The 19909-nt window shown below is 41.0% G+C and overlaps 1 protein-coding gene and 1 long non-coding RNA gene across 8 annotated transcripts in view; one reads left to right on the forward strand and one right to left on the reverse strand.

Moving 5' to 3' along the window:
• Positions 1 to 19909, reverse strand: part of SUGCT (succinyl-CoA:glutarate-CoA transferase) — a 475994-nt gene that overhangs the window by 434685 nt on the left and 21400 nt on the right. The window lies entirely within an intron of this gene.
• LOC128330756 (uncharacterized) lies at positions 1958 to 8027 on the forward strand. The gene is made up of 3 exons (XR_008310242.1): positions 1958 to 2161; positions 7554 to 7695; positions 7971 to 8027. It is a non-coding gene; the product is annotated as an uncharacterized LOC128330756 (long non-coding RNA).

The following is a 19909-nucleotide window of genomic DNA, read 5'->3' on the forward strand; positions in this document are numbered from 1 at the left end:
GGTGATGCTACAATGCATAGCAGAGAATTAGACAGACACTTCTGTTTAGTTTTCCAAGTATAACTCCACATAGTATTTGGGTATTTCATGAGCCCCAGCATACTGAAATTTGTAGTTTTCCAGCATTTTTTGTTCTGGCTAAGTCCACTGCTAAATAGTTTTTGAAATATTAAAATATTAACGAGCCTGACTTGTATTTTTCAGCTGATATTATGGTAAAGTTATCTGAAAGATGGGTGTCAGATGCTTGGACAGGGGGCGCAATTTCAGTGTTTGCCCTAGGCGCTATTTTCCTTAGATACGCCTCTGCTTCCAAGGAGTACCTCTCCTCACACTCCTTGCATACTTGTAAGAAGCAAGAGTACAGAAGAGGAGGCTGCTGCCAACTTTCCCTCCACCTTGCCCCTGTGCCACTTTCAAAGCTTAAAAAGGTCAGTTTTGAAAAGGGGCTGGCGCTCACCAGGAGTGGAGGGCAGGCAGCATTTGGTACATTGTCTCAAGCATCGTACCTGAACCAGTTCTGGTAAAAGGTGCATGTATTTGTTATTTGCTTGATGAAACATACTTAGAATTAGGGATATGATCTTTTTCCAGTTGCCACTTTTGTATTTTATATGATCGATCTGCAAATAATAAATGCACGTGCCCATCACAAAATGATGCAGTGTTTGTGTATTATATATACTGGTATCTCTACCCAAGTAAAAGTTGTTGCACAAGTAGCTGTCTTTAGTTGCTATATTACTGTAGGAAAACAAAGAATTTCTGATGCAGATAATCTACAAATAGACCTGGGTATCACCACAGTTATAATTCAGAAAGTTGGATATCCCCTGCTTAATGCCAAATTAATAAGAAACACCTTTAGACCTGTTCTGCCAAATATCAAACTTGTATGTTATGAACAGGCTACATCTTTTTTATATAAAGATGAATGAAGTCAGGGGCGTAGCAAGGTTGGAGTGGGCCCAGAGACAAGATTTTAAAATGGGGCCCCCCCCACTCAAAGTCCAGGGCCTCCGCACACCCCAGGCCCCCAAGGATTTAAGTCTGATATTCCAAAATAAGTATGCTGCCTGGAAATACATTTCACTGAATACACACACGCACACGTCACAATATATAGTGATATACATTGAGTACTATACATTTGTTTTACTTTTAATGCCTAGAACACACTAGAAAGATGAATGATTAAAATGGGCCCCTCGCTGCAGATTAGCCAAGGCGACTTTCAACCATGCAGGGTGAGCCTATGTTTGTTTTCTCAGAATTCTGAACAAATTCAGTCAAGTTTGATTCCAGGAGGTTTTTCACAGGAGGCTTTTAAAGCCCTTTAACACACATCTCCTCTGGAATAGAGGTGCTGCATTCACATGTTGGCCAGATTTACCCTGAAGTCCCTGCAAGTTATTGGGGAGCAGTTCACACACAAGAAAAATAAAATAAAATAAAAGCAGAAGACATGCTTCACAGTTCTCACTCAGAACTTCTGGGTTGCAAAACAACTTGAACATAAGTGCATTTATAAATGAATGAATAAAATAAATATAATACTGTTTCTTCCAGAAGTTTTTGTAATTTTCTGCCATGAAACAAGCCACTTATAGGACTTTTTAGATAGTTTTTTTTAAGCCAGCAAATTTTCCAAGCTGTTTAAAAATAAATATTCAGAGACTTTTCAGTCCCTCCCCCCCCCATATCAAAGCCCTATGGCAAGCAGATCCCTATATATCTGGGTGGGGTGGGCGGGGAAGGTAACCACAAAAAGGAGTTCAAACTACCTGGCAGCAGGGGGTCTTCTGCTGCAGAGAACAGTGGAGGCCTCTCTGGCTGCCTCCTCCTTCCTGGCTGGCTTGGGCCCTACTGGAGTTCAGGCTTCACAGAGGCCTACACGAGGCCTCCGTGGAAGCCCCGCCCACCCGCCGATCAGCTGAGAGGCGGGAGAAAAGGAGCTCTTTGCAGCTTGCCTGCTGCCTGGATTGCCGGCCAGGAGAACAAGCTGGAGAGATGGCGAAGAGGGCAAGTGGCTGAGGAGCCTTGGGGCTGGGCAGGGGGCAATGGGGAGTCACGTGAGGTGCCTCTGGGGGGCCCCTCCAGGCAGTGGGGCCCCCAGACAACTGTCTCCCCTTGCCCTATCGTTGTTACGCGCCTGAATGAAGTAAGTACAAGAAAACAAGCAATAGCCTATGATGTGAAAAACCAAGCTTTATGTAAAGCTTTATATGACTCTTTCTAATTACAGAGCTACCAAATAGGTTAGCATGAAAAACTGCTGCTATAAAGCCCCTGTCACATGTTGATCTATACAAAGAAAAGTCGTATGTCCCAGATAGGCAGGCATGCATATAGAACAGACTCAAGCAAATCATCTAAATTTTAGAGCTGACCTGTGACAAAGTTTGCTTACAACTTGGATTTAGTCTGAACCTGGGCTCAATGCTAGATGGATTTTGAGTACCAGGCCTAAGCCTTGAAAAATGTTTCATCAGAGCTACCCTTACAAACACAGTATTCTTTGTATGGGTGGGCGTGGACTGAGGTTCATTGTCTGTTCCAAATTTGGACCAAACCTTGGTTTTGCAAACTGGTTCAGCCCAACCATGACCTGATCCAGTGGTTCAAGGGCCAGTGAGGGCGGTGCCAGGGGGGCAGCGAGCACCACCTTTAAAAATAAATAAGCAGGTCCTTATTGGCATCACCACCACTCCAAGCAGCTTCCTGCTGCAGCAGTGCTTCCCTCAGCAGCCTGCATGCAGCAGAGGTACGGTAGCGGCACTCACCTGGCCTGCATGCATGCGCGGAGGCCATTTGCATAGTCATCAACATCATGCTGATCAAATTTGAACTGGACTACGAACCTCGGTCTGCGCACACCCCTAATTCTTTGCAGTATGAATTGCCTAATTCCATCCAATGAACAATACAAAGACTACATGTCTTTCCCATCCCCTGCAAAAAGTAACCAAGCCCATTCTTTTTCCTTCCTTCTCTTAACCTTGCAGACCACTTGAACCATCTCTTCCTTCTGCTCTTCACCTTTCACTGTCACTTCCCCAGACCTTTATTTTACAATGAATTGCTTTCTAACAGCCTTATAAGCAACTCTTCATTCCTGTCTTTTAACTCCATACCTTATTTTCATCTCCTACTAGTACTTTGACGACAAATATTTGTATACCGCTTTTCAACACAAGTTCCCAAAGTGGTTTAGCTCCTCAGTTTCTGTGAATGGTCTCCTAAACCCCATTATCTTACCTGTGTATGTTTTCAATTCAAAAATATGCTAACAGAAAATCAGTACTGGAAGATTCACACAAACCTTTATCTTAGTTGCTGTAACAAAACAGCACCCCAATAGCTACTTTATATAACTCCTGGATCTCACAGTACTCCAATGCCTTAGAATGCATTTTGTCAAAATCACAACCTTGACAAAGGAGCAAAATTGGGGGGGAATATAGAAGATTATCTGTAGTGACCAAGCTCCCCTCTCTCTAAAGAGTTAACTGGAAGAGAACCCTTGTCTTGACTGACAGACCAGTGAACTCCACGGCTCAGCCAATCGGCACACCAGGTGGGTGGGACCCAGAGAGCTGTTGCCAGGAACAAGCTCTTTGTTAGAGAAGAAGCTAGGCTGGAGGTGCTGAGAAGGGCATGTGGCCATGGAGGTTGGCTGCAGGAGAATAACTCTGCAGTTCCTTAAAGACAGGAGGGCAGGAAGCTTGAATTCTCATCAGGCATTTGGTGAGTTCAAGGGAAGGAGCCAGGGCAATGGCTTTGGGAAGTTTAGCAAACGGAATAGTTTGTTTAGTCAGTCTTTGAATTAGAAATACTATATTTCTTTGGTGTGTGTGTGCTTTTGCATATTCCTTACACTGTTTAATATTGTTTACCTACAACGTAATAAAAATAAGAAACACTAACCTATGCCCATCCTACCTAGAGAGTTGCAAAAGACCCTATAAATATTTGAGCGTGCATTAAGACAACCTATTTTTGTAATCCTACTAAGTATTCTTAACTGTAACTAAAGCTGAGAAATCCTCAGACAGAAGCAGTCTGTAGTAATTGAATAAAAGTGTTTTTTTCCGTTCTTTTCTTTTAACAAGCCTCTCTGAGTTGGTTTTTAACTCAGGAAAAGTGGGATAGCAAAGGGGGAGTCCTCTTGTGCAAACACATCCTCAAACGTTCAACAGCTATCAATTTCCTCACCATGTGTAGGCTTGCACGTGGAAGATTTTTGTACTTATCCAATAGCAAAATAAAGAGAGTTTTCCCTGGGATTCCACCCCAAGCCCAGGGAGGTTCAAGCTCAGTTGATAAGAGGGGTGGTGGTGGCAGCATTTTGAACCTACCAATCATACAGAATAGTTTTAGGAGAAGCCTAGCCAGGTGGCTCAGCAGGGATGATTCAGCATTTCTTTCCCTCACGTGAGCTTGCTCTGAGACAAAGATTATAATCCGCTACATTATCATCTTAACTTAACCATAGCACCCATAAAATGCCACTACTTGTGCTGTGTAGTTTTCCACCATTTTTCTTCAGAATGTGTCTTGGATCATATGTGCCCCCAGTATTTTTTAAAAAATTACTAAATATTTATATTTATATGTTGCTTTTCAACAAGAGTTTCCAATGCAGTTTACACAGAGAAATAATAAATAAATAAGATGGATCCTTGACCCCAAAGGGCTCACAATCTCAAAAGAAACATGATAGATACTAGCAACAGTCACTGGAGGTACTGCGCTGGGGGTGGATAGGGCCAGTTACCCTCCCCCTGCTAAATAAAGAGAATCACCATGTTAAAGAGGTGCCTCTTTGCCAAGTTAGCAAAGGAGTCTTGGACATGCAGTGCTTTTTACCCTATGCACTTTTAGTGAAACCATCACATTAATTTTAAAAAGTGATAGGGATGGGGCTTGAAGCACTACAGAACAATTCCCCTCTACCCATTATTATAGAATATTGTATTTGCCTAAATCCAGGACTACTTTTCCTCCAGGTTTTTTCATATAAGAAATCAGGAGGTTGTCTTAAATTCAGAGTCCTGTTCCTTTCAAGTACATGCACATATAATCTGTGTTTAACCTCTACTTTTAAAGGGAGTCGCCTTAAAATTCAGAGTCATCTTTGATTCAGGTAAATACGGTGCATGGAATAGCACAAATTAGGGTAAAAGTTTTACTTCCCCACCCCTGCCTCTTAGGGGTAGATTATGATCCCAAGTTTATAGGAGGGTCAGATGCATAGCTGTTGATATAAAAGGCTTTGGCAACTGCCCTGTTCCCTGGCATAAAGGACACTTAATTTAGCTCTACTTTATAACATGACCATTTGTTATTTTGTCTAAGTTCTTTATCAGAACTGTCCTCAGCATTTGATCAGTTTGATCAGTAAATTAAAGTTTTATCTGTGGAACTCCTGAAATGAATAATAAAGGCTAAAAGAAAGTATCTTAGCTGCTTTTCAGGTCACCTCTGATACTCATGCATCAGAAACTAATTCTGCTTATCATCAAAAATATCAATGCACATTTGGTTTCCAGTAACCCTAAGAAATATCATCTATATTAAAATCCACTGCTGCATGCCAAACAAGTTAGCTCCTTAGCAGAACAGGAACACTGGTTATCTCTCTCTGCCAATATACGTTACCAGATGTATAGTTTCATTTAAAACTGAAAAGGAACAAATCAATACAAGGAACAAAAGCAGAGGGTATGATTAAAGTTCATTCAGCTTTAATTCCTATGCCATCCTTACTTATTTGCAGTGAAACGAAACTGCACAGTGTTTACTTAAGCTATAGAAACGCAATACCCTATGACTTCAATATTTTTTAAAAACAGAGGAAGAGGGGACAAAATCTCAAGATAACCATGTTCATCTTTTAGAAAAACAATGAGCAGCATCCAGACTATGGTACTCAGAAGCACTCAAGAGTTATTCCTCTATAAGACTATATAATTCCAATAGGACTATTCCCCCACCACACCAAAGGAAAAGCAGAAAGTGCAGGGGAGGGCACACGTGCTGTCAGTGCACGCGGGGGAGAGCATGGGGAAGAGGCACATAGGGTCCATCAGCGACCCACAGGCTGCACAATGAAGAACACGAATGTAGATTAACTATCAAAATGTTTTAATGAAATATTTGAGCATGAGCTTTAACGGGCATCAGCCCCCTTCATCAGATGCAAAGCAGGAACTGGTTGAAGTACAGTAGAAGGTTGCTTAAACACATTCTAAAATTCTTAAAGGGACAGTAATATACACTAAATGGAACCTTTGTAGTGGGAAAGCAAACTGTAATCCCTATTGAGTCATTGGTAGGGATGTGCCTGGAACCACTCCTCCGCATTTTGGAGGTGGCGGGGATGCTCCCTTAAGGGTGGGGGAGGGTGCACTTACCCCTCCCGCTGCATTCCCCCCGCTGACACTCCGTTGTATCAAAGCCCCTCGGGGTGGCAGGGTACCTCCCTGCCACCCTGTCGCCGTTCTTGGCTGGAAGTACCGAGTGCGTGTGAGCCCGTCGCGTGCCCGTCTTCATGAGTATGTGCACAGTGGGTGCATGCGCACCTAGTACTTCTGGAAACTTCCGGCCAAGGACGGCAATGGGCCGGCAGAGTGGTACGCTGTTGCCTCGGAGGGGGTTGATACAATGGAGCGCCGGCAGGGGAAATGAGGTGGGAGGGGTAAGTGCACCCTCCCCCACCCTTAAGGGAGCACTCCCACCACCTCCAAAATCCAAAATGGCCCCGGTGACGAAAACATTTTGGAGGCTTCTATAATGGCCTCTGAAACGTTTCAGGCAGATCCTTAATCATTGGTTGATAGTTCATTTTTTTTAAAGAGCTGCTTATCTATTTCCCATTCCATGCATCCATCAGAACTGATATGTTTAAGAGCAGTTACTCATAACTTTAGTGCAATGTGAAAGGTTACTTGTCTATGTAAGTTTGGGGTAGTTAGCTGGCTGGAAATTCTTTTCTAAGTTAATCACCAACTAATGGCACAAGATATTTTCAAAATGGCTGTGTTAATGGCTGCTACTACCTTCGAAGGTAACTGCCATTAGAAGTCTTGCAAATGTCATGTTACTCCCACCTCACTGCAAAGGCTCATGTGAAGATGTAAGTTTGCCCTCTCTTGTGGAAGTATATGTGAGTGAGTGAAAGAAACTGCAGGCAGTTAGTTTCTATCAGACAGAGGCTTGGAAAAGATTTTAAGAACTAGAAGATGCATGAGCTAGCAAAAACATTGAAACAGTTCAGAGTACAAGGCTTCTGCTTTCTGGGAATCATCCTGTTGCTCATTTTAAGGAATATTCTGTTATTTCCAACTCATCCAGTGCTCAAACTTTATATTTGTGTATTCTTGATTAGAAATCCATCTATAAAACAATTAAGCAACATAAAATTCAGGCACATTTTGACCAAAGGCAGGACAGAAGTAATAATTGTTTGAGTAAATATTTTATTTTCATCTACAGGTGTTTTTTTGTTTTAAATTTTTTGACAAATTTCCCCAAAACTAATATTTTAACAGCTGGTGGAGAATATCTTTGTGGACACGCCACAGATATGAAACCTTAAGTTGTACGGGATGTTCCAGTATCTCCCATCAAGAACAGCAGAGGGCATTAGACTGAATCTGAGAAAGCAAATTGCTTTTCTCTATGCAAAATCAGGTCAGATGTTTCTCAAAACCATATTATCGGCTGTTAGGCAAACTGCAAAGAAGTGCTTAGAAAATTAATTTTGTGGGAACCTCAGAGACTATGTAATCTTGCATGTGTAATAGGCAATAACCCTCCAGTCCTTGGATTAAATGTTTTCTGCTAATTTTCCTACAGTTTTGGTTTTTGCTACAATGCATTTAAAGGAACAGCTCAAAACTCTAATCTTGTACCTAGACACTCTCCAATTTTGGGGCTCTAAGTTTCACATTTTTTGCTCAATTTAGGCTTCAAAGGGTTCAGCATGACTGGAAGAGATTTAGAATATATTGAAATGAGTTGTGGAAGCATCAAGGTAAAGATGCAGAAAAGACATGCAAAATGTATATAACATGCATGGATTAAATCTTGTTTTTCAGTGCTCCATTTTCATTTCATATAAAGTAGTTGGAGAGTCAATGAATTGACTTTTCATAATAAAGTATTTAACAATAAAAGCAACCGCATGTTTTTTCACAGGAAAATAATCTTATTTTCTTTATTTGACAGATTTGAAAAAAATGGTTAAACATGCAGCTAATGAAAACAAAAGTAACATGTTGATCTGCTTAACAGGATAATCATCAACTTCAGCAAAGAAAAATTTAATTTCATATACAGAAAGACCTCATGGATAGAAACATGGTAAGAAAAGTGATTGTTCATATACCATGTGGCAACAACACTTCACAATTTTCGAAGAGTATTGATGTCACTGGATCAAGGATGTAAAAATACAAATTATTTTTCTTGCTTGTGAAGAAACACTGGGCAAGATCCAGACTAAGTTGGTAGTAGTAGTAGTAGTATGTTTATTGCGGTCACAGACCAGATTAACAAGCAATAACAATTAATAGCATTAATAAGAAAATTCAAGAATTTCAAAAGTTTACAAAGTCACAAAATGTTCAAATTACTAATATAGTATTTACAGAACTTCAACGCCACAAAACAGAACTTTGCCGCATTATCTGAAATTACAGGTTTAAAATTGGCCAGCATAATTTCCAAATAAAATTGGTCTGTGTGACCAGGATAAATGGCTAAAATAGGAGCAATAAATTTGGTGCAAGAGTCCTTATAAAACTGGCAATAAAGAATAATATGGGTGATAGACTCTATATCTCGAGCTGCAGGGACAACAGCGCTGATCATAAGGAAATTACCATCAAGTACTGCCGGAAGGGGGAACGTTCAATCGCGCAAGGGTCAGAAATCTCCGAAATTTTGGTACCAAGATCTAGTCTAAATATTCAGCCATTTTATAGTTAAAAGTTTGAGAACCTAAGTATATTCCCTTGGGTAGCCGTGCGGACTCCTCCTGCAAATCTATATCTCGGAGCCGTTGCTTCACAAAGCAAAGTGCCTGCTCTAATCCTCACCCCAAAAGATCTTCTTGAGACATGACCAAGTGATGCAATTTTAATTTCAGATCTGATTTCCATTTGGAAACGAAACTGTCTGATAACACTAAAGGGGCAAGACCAGCCAGAAAGAAGACCAGGCTTAACCAAAATTTAATTATGCAAAATCATACTTTTGCTTTCAGAGTGGTGACCCCTGCTTCCCTATATCAAGGATGGCATTTGCTGTACCCCTGGGTACCTGAAAAATAGCCCTCAGGAATTTGGTTTGTACTGTTTCAAGCTGCGAGAAATTTTCCAGAGGACCGATCTGTGCCCCATAAAAAATTTGCGGATATATCTTGGCCTTCAACAATTTTATAGCCGCTGGTACGAAAAAGGCACTCCTAGAGTAATAGAAGGACTTAATCACATTTGCCGTCTGTTGAGCACCTTGGGAAATATAATCAAGATGGGCTTTACGTGTTCCAGTTTGGTGGAATACTACCCCCAAATACTTAAAAACCTTAACCTGTTCAATACTATGCCCATTTATTGTCCATTTAAAAATTTTGGGGTGCTTTGAAAACACCATTATCTTGCTCTTAGAATAATTGATCTCTAAAGCCTCCTTCTCAGTATACTTACCTAAGGAGGTCAAAACACGACTGAGACCTATCCTGGTTTGAGATAAAAGGGCAATATCATCCGTATAGAGCAATAATGAAACATGTCTGCCAACAAGTTTGGGGAGGTGCAAATCCAAATCATTAAAATGTGAAACTACTGAGTTTATGTAAAAATTAAACAAGACTGGGGCAAGGATGAGACTAAGTAGGTAGTGACAAAGTCCCATTTAAATTAATAGGATTTAGGTTAGCCTTGTCTCATTCGTTTCAATGGTGCTTAATTTTACTTGGTCTAGATCATTCCCACTATCTGGAAGGGACAGCACCCATCACAGAAATGTAATAAGGCTGCACAGTTGTGCTACTGAATAAGCTCCAACAAAGTCCCGAAAACCATTGCTTTAAAGCAGGCATCCCCAAACTGCGGCCCTCCAGATGTTGCTGAACTACAACTTCCAGCATACCCAGCCACAAAAAATTGTGTCTAGGGATGCTGGGAGTTGTAGTTCAGCAACATCTGGATGGCTGCAGTTTGGGGATGCCTGCTTTAAAGGTTCATTCTTTGGAAGAACTTCCTTTAGGAGGGTTAGAGAAGTATTGCCAAGACAAAAAACAAGGTCCTCAAAATCTGAGCCACATCATCATGCTATATGACCAAAGCATATAGAATGCACCTGGTATGCACACTGAACTAACATACAATTTTATTAAAGCTGAAGTAAGGAATTGTCTATACTTCCAGTTCCTGGATGGACAGGTTCTCTCTTCCCATTGGTGTCCTCCTGTACCCAGCCATATACAGTGCAATATTCTGTATAGAATCAGGAGTGCCCTCTATCCTCCCATGAGACATCTGGGTCCTTGCAACTGGGTCACTGTTCATCCAAGCGGAGGCCTGGGGCAGGGCAATACATCTTCTCTTCCTTTCAGTGCAAACTGATGCAGAACGGTCTAGGGCACCACCAGGGCAAGCAGGAGGGGGGCAATCCTGGATATCTATCTATCTATCTATCTATGTTCAATTACTATCACTGTAGCTCTAGGTCACAAGGTATGCACCTCTCTGACTGGATTCCACACATTTACAGGATGTAATTCAGCAGGTGCTCTCTGTGGTTTAAAAAAGGGGCTATTTGCTATAGTATATGAAAATCAAGAGTTTTTCTGTGCTTTCACTGATCTTGGAACTGACTCCAGCTGTGCTTGACATAGGAACCCAGGGAGATGACAAAGAACTTGGTGACATGTAACCCCCTTCCTCCATATCTGAGACCACAGGAGAGGGGAATTAACATTTGAACATATTCTTGATACATCCCCTATTCTACCAATATAGTTTATTTTATTTTATTTTATTTTATTTATTAACAGATTTAATATACTGCTCAATCCACAGACTCAGGGAGGTGTACAAAACAAGAGCATCTGGGAGTTAAAAAAAAAAGATTTAAAGGGCAAACACCTGATGGAAAAGAAATGTCTTCAATAAAGATTTAAAGGCATAAAGTGGGGAGGCAGACCAAATCAGGGAGGGGGAAGAGAGTTCCAAAGAGAAGGGGCAACAACAGAGAAAGCCCTTCCATGGGCTCTAGTACTATGGACCTCCCTGAAACCAAGGACCGGAAGAAGGGCAACCTGAGAAGATCTCACAGGACGGGATGGGACTGGCTGAGAGAGGCAGTCCTGAAGGTAAACAGGCATTAAGTCCTGAAGGGTTTTAAAGGTGAGAACCAGCACTTTGAATTGGACCTGGGAGCAAATTGGTAACCAGTGCAGCGACCGCAAGAGAGGTGTCACACTATCATATCTCCTAGCGCCCATAAGTAGGTGGGCTTTGAACTATGTCTTTGCAAAAGACCACCTACCAAGTCTATCATCCTATTCCATTTCCTTTCAAATAAAATTAGGAGCTAAATGAACCAGCAACAGTTGTTATTTTAGAAGAACCACAGCAAGGTTGTAGGGATTTACTTCAAAGTAAAAACCTTAAGTGGCACAGTGGGGAAATGTTTGACTAACAAGCAGAAGGTTGGTGGTTCAAATCCCCGCTGGTACTATATTGGGCAGCAGCAATATAGGAAGATGGTGAAAGGCATCATCTCATACTGCGCAAGAGGAGGCAATGGTAAACCCATCCTGTATTCTACCAAGGAAAACCACAGGGCTCTGTGGGCGCCATGAGTCAAAATCAACTTGACAGCACACTTTACCACTTAAACACATTCAGGAATAGACTGCGCTTTTGCTTTTTGCCAATATATTCTCACAATTTTTATTTACTGTAGTTTTTATTGGGAGTTTTTATTTCAATGTTATGTTTCATTTGATAAGTATATGCTAGTGGGCTATTCAATTTCATACTCAATCTCTGGGGGGGGGGGAATCAGCTTTTTGTTTGAATGAGGTCTGAAGAGAAGGCTGAGTTTTTTACTGGATGATCAGAGCAATGATAAATAGAGATTGTTGATGTGAGCTTTTCCAGTATTGATTCTGCGGGAACGCTCCATCTAGTGGGGAAAAAATGAAATTCTGACACTGTCTTTACATTTCCTGAAACTAAGCTTGACAGTTTGGTTAGGGCTTCTAGATTGCCTAACCTTAAGAGCCGATTCAAATCTTCAGCTGGGTATGTTGCATAGCTAGCACTGACAACAACATAGCTAATGCACCATCTTAGAAGAAGAGTGTTTTCAGCCCTTGTGTTCTGGTGCAACACAGTTGCTGGAAAAGATACCTAAAGCATTATGGAGTCTTGGTAACAGAGGTGTTCAGGGCTATTCAGATTAAAGGTAAAGTGTGCTGTTAAGTCGGTGTTAACTCCTGGCGACCACAGAGCTCTATGGTTGTCTTTGGTAGAATACAGAAGGAGTTTACCATGGCCATCTCCCACGATGATGCTTTTCAGCATCTTCCTATATCTCTGCTGCCCAATATAGGTCTTTCCTATAGTCTGGGAAACATACCAGTCAAATCCTCCTATTGCCTCTTTGATTTTCCTGTTGCTGCTACTTTTCAGTCTTCAGCTATGCAGGTTAAAGGAGTGAATTTAACATGTATGGCCCATCCATGAAAGGGACAAGAATATCTACTGCTGCTTTCAGTTTTCAACTCAGCTTTGTGCCAAGAGCAACCTTAGCAGGAGTGGATGGATACAATATGGTAGAAAGGACACAATATATGAATTGCTTATTTCTCTAGCATTGTCATCTTACTTTACCCATTACATTTTTGTCCTTGAAAGAGTTCTTAAACAACATAGTAAAGGATTCTCAAGTTTGGTATTTTTTACAGAAGGAAAAATTGCTCTAGCACTCCGGAGCAATTCCCCCACAACCACCACACACACACTGAAAGACAAAAGGGTAGCATCCAGACTAGTATTTCCATAAGCGGAACTTTTCTACTTATTCTCGAAGGGCAAGGGTGATTTTCACTCATCCCCCTTCCTTCTGTAGCCCTCTGTGCCCTCAGGGACATATTTTCAGGAGCCACAGGGGGCTACAAAAGTCACCCCTTCCACTCTAGTGTGAAACAAAGGCTCACAGAAGTACTAGTTTATATGCTACCCGGATAATTTTACAAGGGAGGGAGTTTACAACAGATCCAGGGGTGTAGCTATAATTGAGCAGATGGATTCAAAGAACTTGGGGGCCCCAGCTCCTGAGGGCCATCCCCAGCTCCATCCCTCCCTATTTTCTTCATTATCACCCTCACTCTGAGGGGCCACCGGGGAGAGAGGCAAACATGGGCCCCCTTTCCCCTAGCTACGCCCCTGAACAGATTACATTACAAGGGATGGAGTTTAGCAGGTAAGACAAGATTTCTAAGCAGCCTAGAATTATGTTCCCCTCATTTATAACATTTTGGATTTTATAGACAGCGTAAACAATTAAACTAAAAGCAACAAGTTGTAGCTTAAAATGTTCTCAAGTCACAAATAAATTGCATATAGTCTAACTGGAGGTAAGCGTAAGGATCAGTCCCTTGAAATATAAAGCCCTTTCTCTCCCGGGCCCTCTTGGCTTTCCTAGATCAATACCACAGATGAATGCATTTCCATTCTTTTTTTGTAACGCCTCTGGGGAAAGAGACTTTCCAATTTTGTCAGAGGAAAATAATTCCATCTTTACTGGTAGGAGCTCTTTTGGGTGATAAGTCTGCTCTGGAGTAGCTGCCTCTCTTTCTTTCATGGCCTACTGTCCTGGCTGAGTTTGAAGACATGGAAGGAGAAGCAGACCATGAAAGAGGGTGGAATGGATACCAATGGTACTGCTCAGAATTTTGAGACAAGAGATAAAGGAATGGCACTGGAACCATATAGTGTCACAGCCTAGGCTCCAGCTTGACAAACTTTGTAAAAGGTATACCCAGCAAGACCACTGACTTTTCCAGTGGGAAACTAGATAATCTTGCTTCTGGCAGCCTCTAACTTAAACATGCTCAACTTCTTCAAGGACAATCTAACTTAATTAATATGCAAAGTGCTTCTTGATTCATCTTCTTAAAATCGTAATGTATTTCAGAAAAGGCTTCCACCACGTCCTTTACTATCAGCATCTTGGTCTGTCTCCCTTCCCTCCACACACATACACCTGACTTTTTTTGTATAACACTGAGCCCAAGAAACAGTTGTGTGAAACTCAAATGCCAGTTTAATGTTTTGCCATTTTTAACTGGTCCCAAGAATGTTATGTTACTGATCTTGTTTTGATTTCCGCCCACCCCAGTATATGAAATGACCTGTTATATTATGCAGGTCATTAGACAAGATGTGATTAACTCTTCTTTATTCGATGGGGGAGGTGATCAGCACTGTGGTGTGGAGAAAGGAGGGCTCTTCGGTCCTGATCCAAATTGGAGCCTCCCCCTGTGCTCCAGGAGAAAAATTCCCATTGGTGCGAATGAAAGCTTTACTCTTAGAATAAATAGCAGCCACAGAAGCCAAATCTACATTGCAACTGTGATGGGGGATATCCCCATCGTCCCAATCCTTCTGTTTAGTAAATAAATATTAAGCATGTCAGCTCTAATGATGTCCTTAACATAACATGTTAGGCCCATAGTTTTAAATATTTCTTTGTGTTTCATTTAGAGTCTGTGTAGATTCAAATCTTTTATCATCTACATTTCTGACCCAGTATGCTTGTTTAACAGGTGGTAACCAAACCTAGACAGACTATTCCACAATAGCGCCTAAATTACTGAGTGATACTATTATAATCTAAATAAGATACTTCTATCTGTGCAAGCCCAAATCACACACATAGCAATGATGCATATAAAACTGGAGAATTAATATCAAGTGTGGCTGTAGAACAATGCAGGGCTGGCCCGTCCACTAGGCAAACCTAGGCAGTTGCCTAGGACCCCAGTTATTGGGGGTGGGGGCAGAGCAGTTAGTGTCTCCCACCGCCCTCTGCAATGCTGTGGTGGCAACATGGGTGGAGAGAAAAGCAGATTATTTCTATACAATCTGCTACATTGCTTGTATTATACGCTCTAGTCTTATGTAATGTTTTTTGTTGTTCAGTCTGATCTACGACCGTAATAAAGTTTATCTATCTGTAAGACTACTGCTGCCTATTGCTTTACTATCAGTTCCGCACTACATCTGCCCTCACTGTTCACCCAGCTGATGCACAGCAACCATTTGAGGGGTCATGGTTCGGTAAAAAACTTTACTCAAATATTCTCAAATATTCGGTGTTACAGAATTTTAATTGAAGCAGGGGACACCAAAGACATGCCAAAACCCCTAGGACCAGCCTAGGGGTTTTCCAATGTGTGGAAAGTAAAAGCCAGGAATGGATTCCAATGGCCTTAGATATCTCCCATCCCTCTGTGATTTTATTAAATAATATTCTTAATAATAATAATAATAATAATAATAATAATAATAATAATAATTCAATTTCTATACCGCCCTTTAGTATTTTTATAATATTTGAACATGCTTCATATACATTAACTTAGTAATTCTTACAGCAGCATTGTTGAGTAGGCAAATATTACGATATCCAAATTGTGAAGTGGGAAAGGAGGAGATGGCAGAATTTTGACTGAGGAGGTGTATCTCACCTAAGTGTGCTTAGTGGGTTTGTGGCTGAAGTGACTGTTCCTGGCTTCACACTCTTAGCATGCCTAGTTTTGTGATAACTTTGCTCTTGTACTCAGCATGTGGCCAGCTGCAACCATTGTTTGTTTACACTAGCATATACATTCCACCATTTTTGTTAGGAGCATCATTATGTGAAGTTGTCCCCATAAAGGGGGGACTTTGCCCCATAAAGGGGACAACTTACCTGTTTTTGGTAAATGGATCTACTTGTCCCAGTTCATCAGTCTCTGATTAAACCAGACTATACCAATGATCAGCAAAAGTCCATTCCTCCATGGCCATCTGTGTTTTCCTTTAATTGGACAATGAAATAAACCTGCACAAACCTCAACCATTCAGCTGTCAGAATACATTAAAGTAACACTGCCTCTAAGATTACACTCATCACTAACCGTGCCAACCTGTGAGCAAGAACAGGCAGACAGAGCCTTGAGAGCAACAAGAATGCTTGGAAGGATCACAGCAGTTCTATCACCAAAGCAATCACCAGTGCAAGGGCCCATGTAGGTTCAATCAGACTTGTTTAGATATCAAATTTAAAAGTTTACTAATCAACATTCCAAAAGAAGTTCATTTTGGGGTTACTTATACATGAATTTTCTTCTCACATATGCATGCTGCATTCTGAAATGCTACTTATCTTGTAGGTTGTCAAAAATCACCACCTTAGATCATCCAAATGTAGGATAATGAACCCATTTTTCATTCTCCTGAACAACTAATGCAGAATTTTAACCCTTTGTAAGGGCTCCATGAGTGCAGGCAAAGATGTGAGGTAGAAAATTTCCCCATATTTTAGTTTTCCAGTGGAAATTTTCTATTTCTAAAATTTCATTGGCTGACATTCAAACAAGCATTGAACACATGCAGCAGTGCAAGTTCCAGACTACCACTGCACTGTCGTTTGTCTTCCCACCAATCTGAAGTCCACCAGATTGGTGGAAACCTTCCAATCATGCAATCCACAGTGACATATTTTGGTGATGCACAGCAAGCTTGAGAGGGAAGAGAAGACTGCTGAAAGTCACCCCTTTCCCAGCCCAAGCCACAGTGCAGCGGTAGTGTGCTGCATGTGTGCAATGTGACTAGCCGCATGTGTGCAATGCTAGTCTGGATGTCCAGCATTGTTTCATAAAAATAATTAGTAAAAGTGAATAGATACCAATATTAGGCAAGTTCAACAACTTCAAAGTTGCAATTAATCTTTTTCAGGTGATTATACGTAGGGGAGGTGTGAGACTATATATATGTTGTATTGATTTGAGTACTCTGAATGAATATATATATATATATATATATATATATATATATATATATATCTGCACAAAGCTTTGAACTTGCAGTATACCAATTAAAGTACCTGAAGTGTCTTTACTGAAACCACACCCACACTCACAATCAAATATTTCAGTTCAGTTACTTGGCTACTTGACATTTTTTTGAGATATATTGTAGGAAATTAGTATAGTGGGTTGTATTTTTTACTATATAAATAGGTAAAATAACATGCCAAATCATGAGGAAAAACTGTATAGTAAATTGGGGGGGGGATATGCAAATCTTATGGAAACCAGCAGAAAATTCGTACAGGTTTTTCCCCCGGAAAAACCCACCTGTCTGGGTTCAGGACAGGTAATGGTGGCTGGGGAACCAAAAAATGCACGGCAGTAGGGGTGTAGCAAGGTTGGAATGGGTCCTGATATGAGAGAGAGGGAAAGAGAGAGAGAAGTACACCTGCCCACCTTCTTTACACCATATCTTTGCTGCAGAAGAACTGAAAGGATATGGTGAAATGGAATGGAATCTTCATTTCAGTCATTGACCAGACAAAAATACAACACAATAGATAAGTAATAACCTCCAGCAACCATGATTCTGCCAATAGTTTCTTAAAAAACACCATTTACAATATAACAGTATATAGTACAATCAACACTCATGATTTTACCAATTGCTTCCTTACACAGCTTGCAATGTAACAAAATTGTGCCACCTTGGTGGAAACATTAATATCACAGTCAGACAAAAGGAGAGACACATAAAAGGTCAATGGCCTACCTGGGAATCTAGACAAAATAGGTGACATAAGTGCCTGCCAAATATCTCTATAAAACAAACAGTGAAGCAACATATAATCAATCTGTGGTTATGCCTGACTGATACAGGCATAACCGTTGAGAAAAAGGAATACCGAGATAGTGACCCTCTAAGAGAGCTGAGGGCAGCGCATTCAAGTGTGCTAAGGCAAATGCTCTTCTCGATTTGGCAAGAACAAGCTCGTGTAAATATTTAGCTGGTCTGTGAGGGTGAGTTGCATTACCTAAGAAAGGCAAATGTCTGACTCAGCCCTGTCTTCCTGAATCACTATATCCCAAATCCGCTGCCTAATTATCTCCTTGGCTTTTAAGATCCCTAAGGAGACCAACATGGGGATACTTAGCCCATAACTTTCTAATTTCATGCAAAGTTGTCCTTCAGTACCAGAGGTGCGAGGCCTGTTCGACCGAGATTCAGTTTCAAATAATAAGAGATATTTGCAACCCAAACATGTGCTTCAATGTCGGTGCGGCATTTTAAAGGTAAAAGGGGGGACTTTCCCCTCACCTGCCTCCCCACAGCCGCCGCTGTGCAGCCTTCGCTTCACACACAGCGGCGGCTTTTAAGAAGAAAAGGGGGTGCAGTGCTTGCTGCAGTGGCGGGGGTGGCAAATACTTTGCTGCCTATGGGTGGCAAAAGGCTTAATCTGCCCCTGCAGTTGTGCTCTCCAATAAGCATTAAATTGGAAAACCACACCCAAATACTTATAGAGCTTGACGTTCTATGTCTTGACCATCAATTTGCCAATTATGGTGCACAAATTTCTTCTGAAACACCATGATCTTGGTCTTAAAATAGTTAATTTCTAGTTCTTCCTCTCGGCAGTAGATAGCAACTTTCTGAAGGGCTCTTCGTAAGCCTATCTCTGTAAAGGAGGAAATTGCTGTGTCATCTGCATAGAGCAGCACTGAGGATATAGTGAAAAACAAAGCATGCTCAGCATTTCTCTCACTCCTATGCAAATAATATCACACTATCTTATTTAATCCAGGAGTTTCTTCAAACAAGTCAAGCTATAGACAGCTGAAAGTTGGATTGCTTATTTATGTTTGTTTTGTAATTATTTGCATGCTAAAGTTACTCAAGTTCTCTCAGTATTACATGAGGAATCCTGTCCTCCTAATAGAAAGAATCCATTGGGCTGGCATAGACTCTTGGGATAACCACAACCTTTGAGGCACTGAAGGAGCAGCTGGACTAGACTTTTCGGCACCAACTATTCTCCCTGCATACACATCCCAGAGTCACACTGACTGCCCAAACTAAGAAATCTTCAAAGCTAAAGCAATGAGCAACAGACATGCAACAACAACTGCATATATTAATGGGAAAATATCCAGACCAGAAGATATGTGTCAAAGAAGATATATTATTGCAAAGGGGGAAAAAATATTTTTTTCACGCACAGATGAGTCCCTCTGGCCAGGCACAAGTTTTGTGAAGCAACCAGCAATCCAGAACAGAAGTTGAAAGTGAAAAGTCAGAAACAGCATAGAGTGAAAAAAAATGTTACATAGGAGCCAAAATTAGTGGGACAGATGAAAACAATGAGCATTACCCTGGCTTTGTTCACCATAGTGCTCTACTGTCATTATGCTTAATGGAGATAAACAAGGTCCAGACCCATTAAAAAGCTACTAAGCCCAACCGTGCTACAGGAGGAGAAAGCAGAACACATTTATACATGTGCTTAGCATTAGTTGCCTGGAATTTCCCATAGCTCAGCACATACATCTATGTGTCTAAAGTTAAACAGGTGCTTTAACATCTGGGCCAAAGATGACAATCTAGTTACCAAGAGTATGCTTTCTTCAGGAACTACTATTTTTGGTAAGATTATTTCTTCTACTATAACCCTCAGTGGAAATCAGGGTGGATCATATTCCATTTGAGAAGGAAAAACAACAACATAAAATGCTGTGTTCAGTGTTCTACAACTTCATGTTCCAGGTCAGGATAAGCCTCAATGAGGTTAAGGGCCTTGTGGTGTTTTATCCACC

This window comes from Hemicordylus capensis, chromosome 6 (genome assembly GCF_027244095.1).
Source record: "Hemicordylus capensis ecotype Gifberg chromosome 6, rHemCap1.1.pri, whole genome shotgun sequence".
NCBI lineage: Eukaryota > Metazoa > Chordata > Lepidosauria > Squamata > Cordylidae > Hemicordylus > Hemicordylus capensis.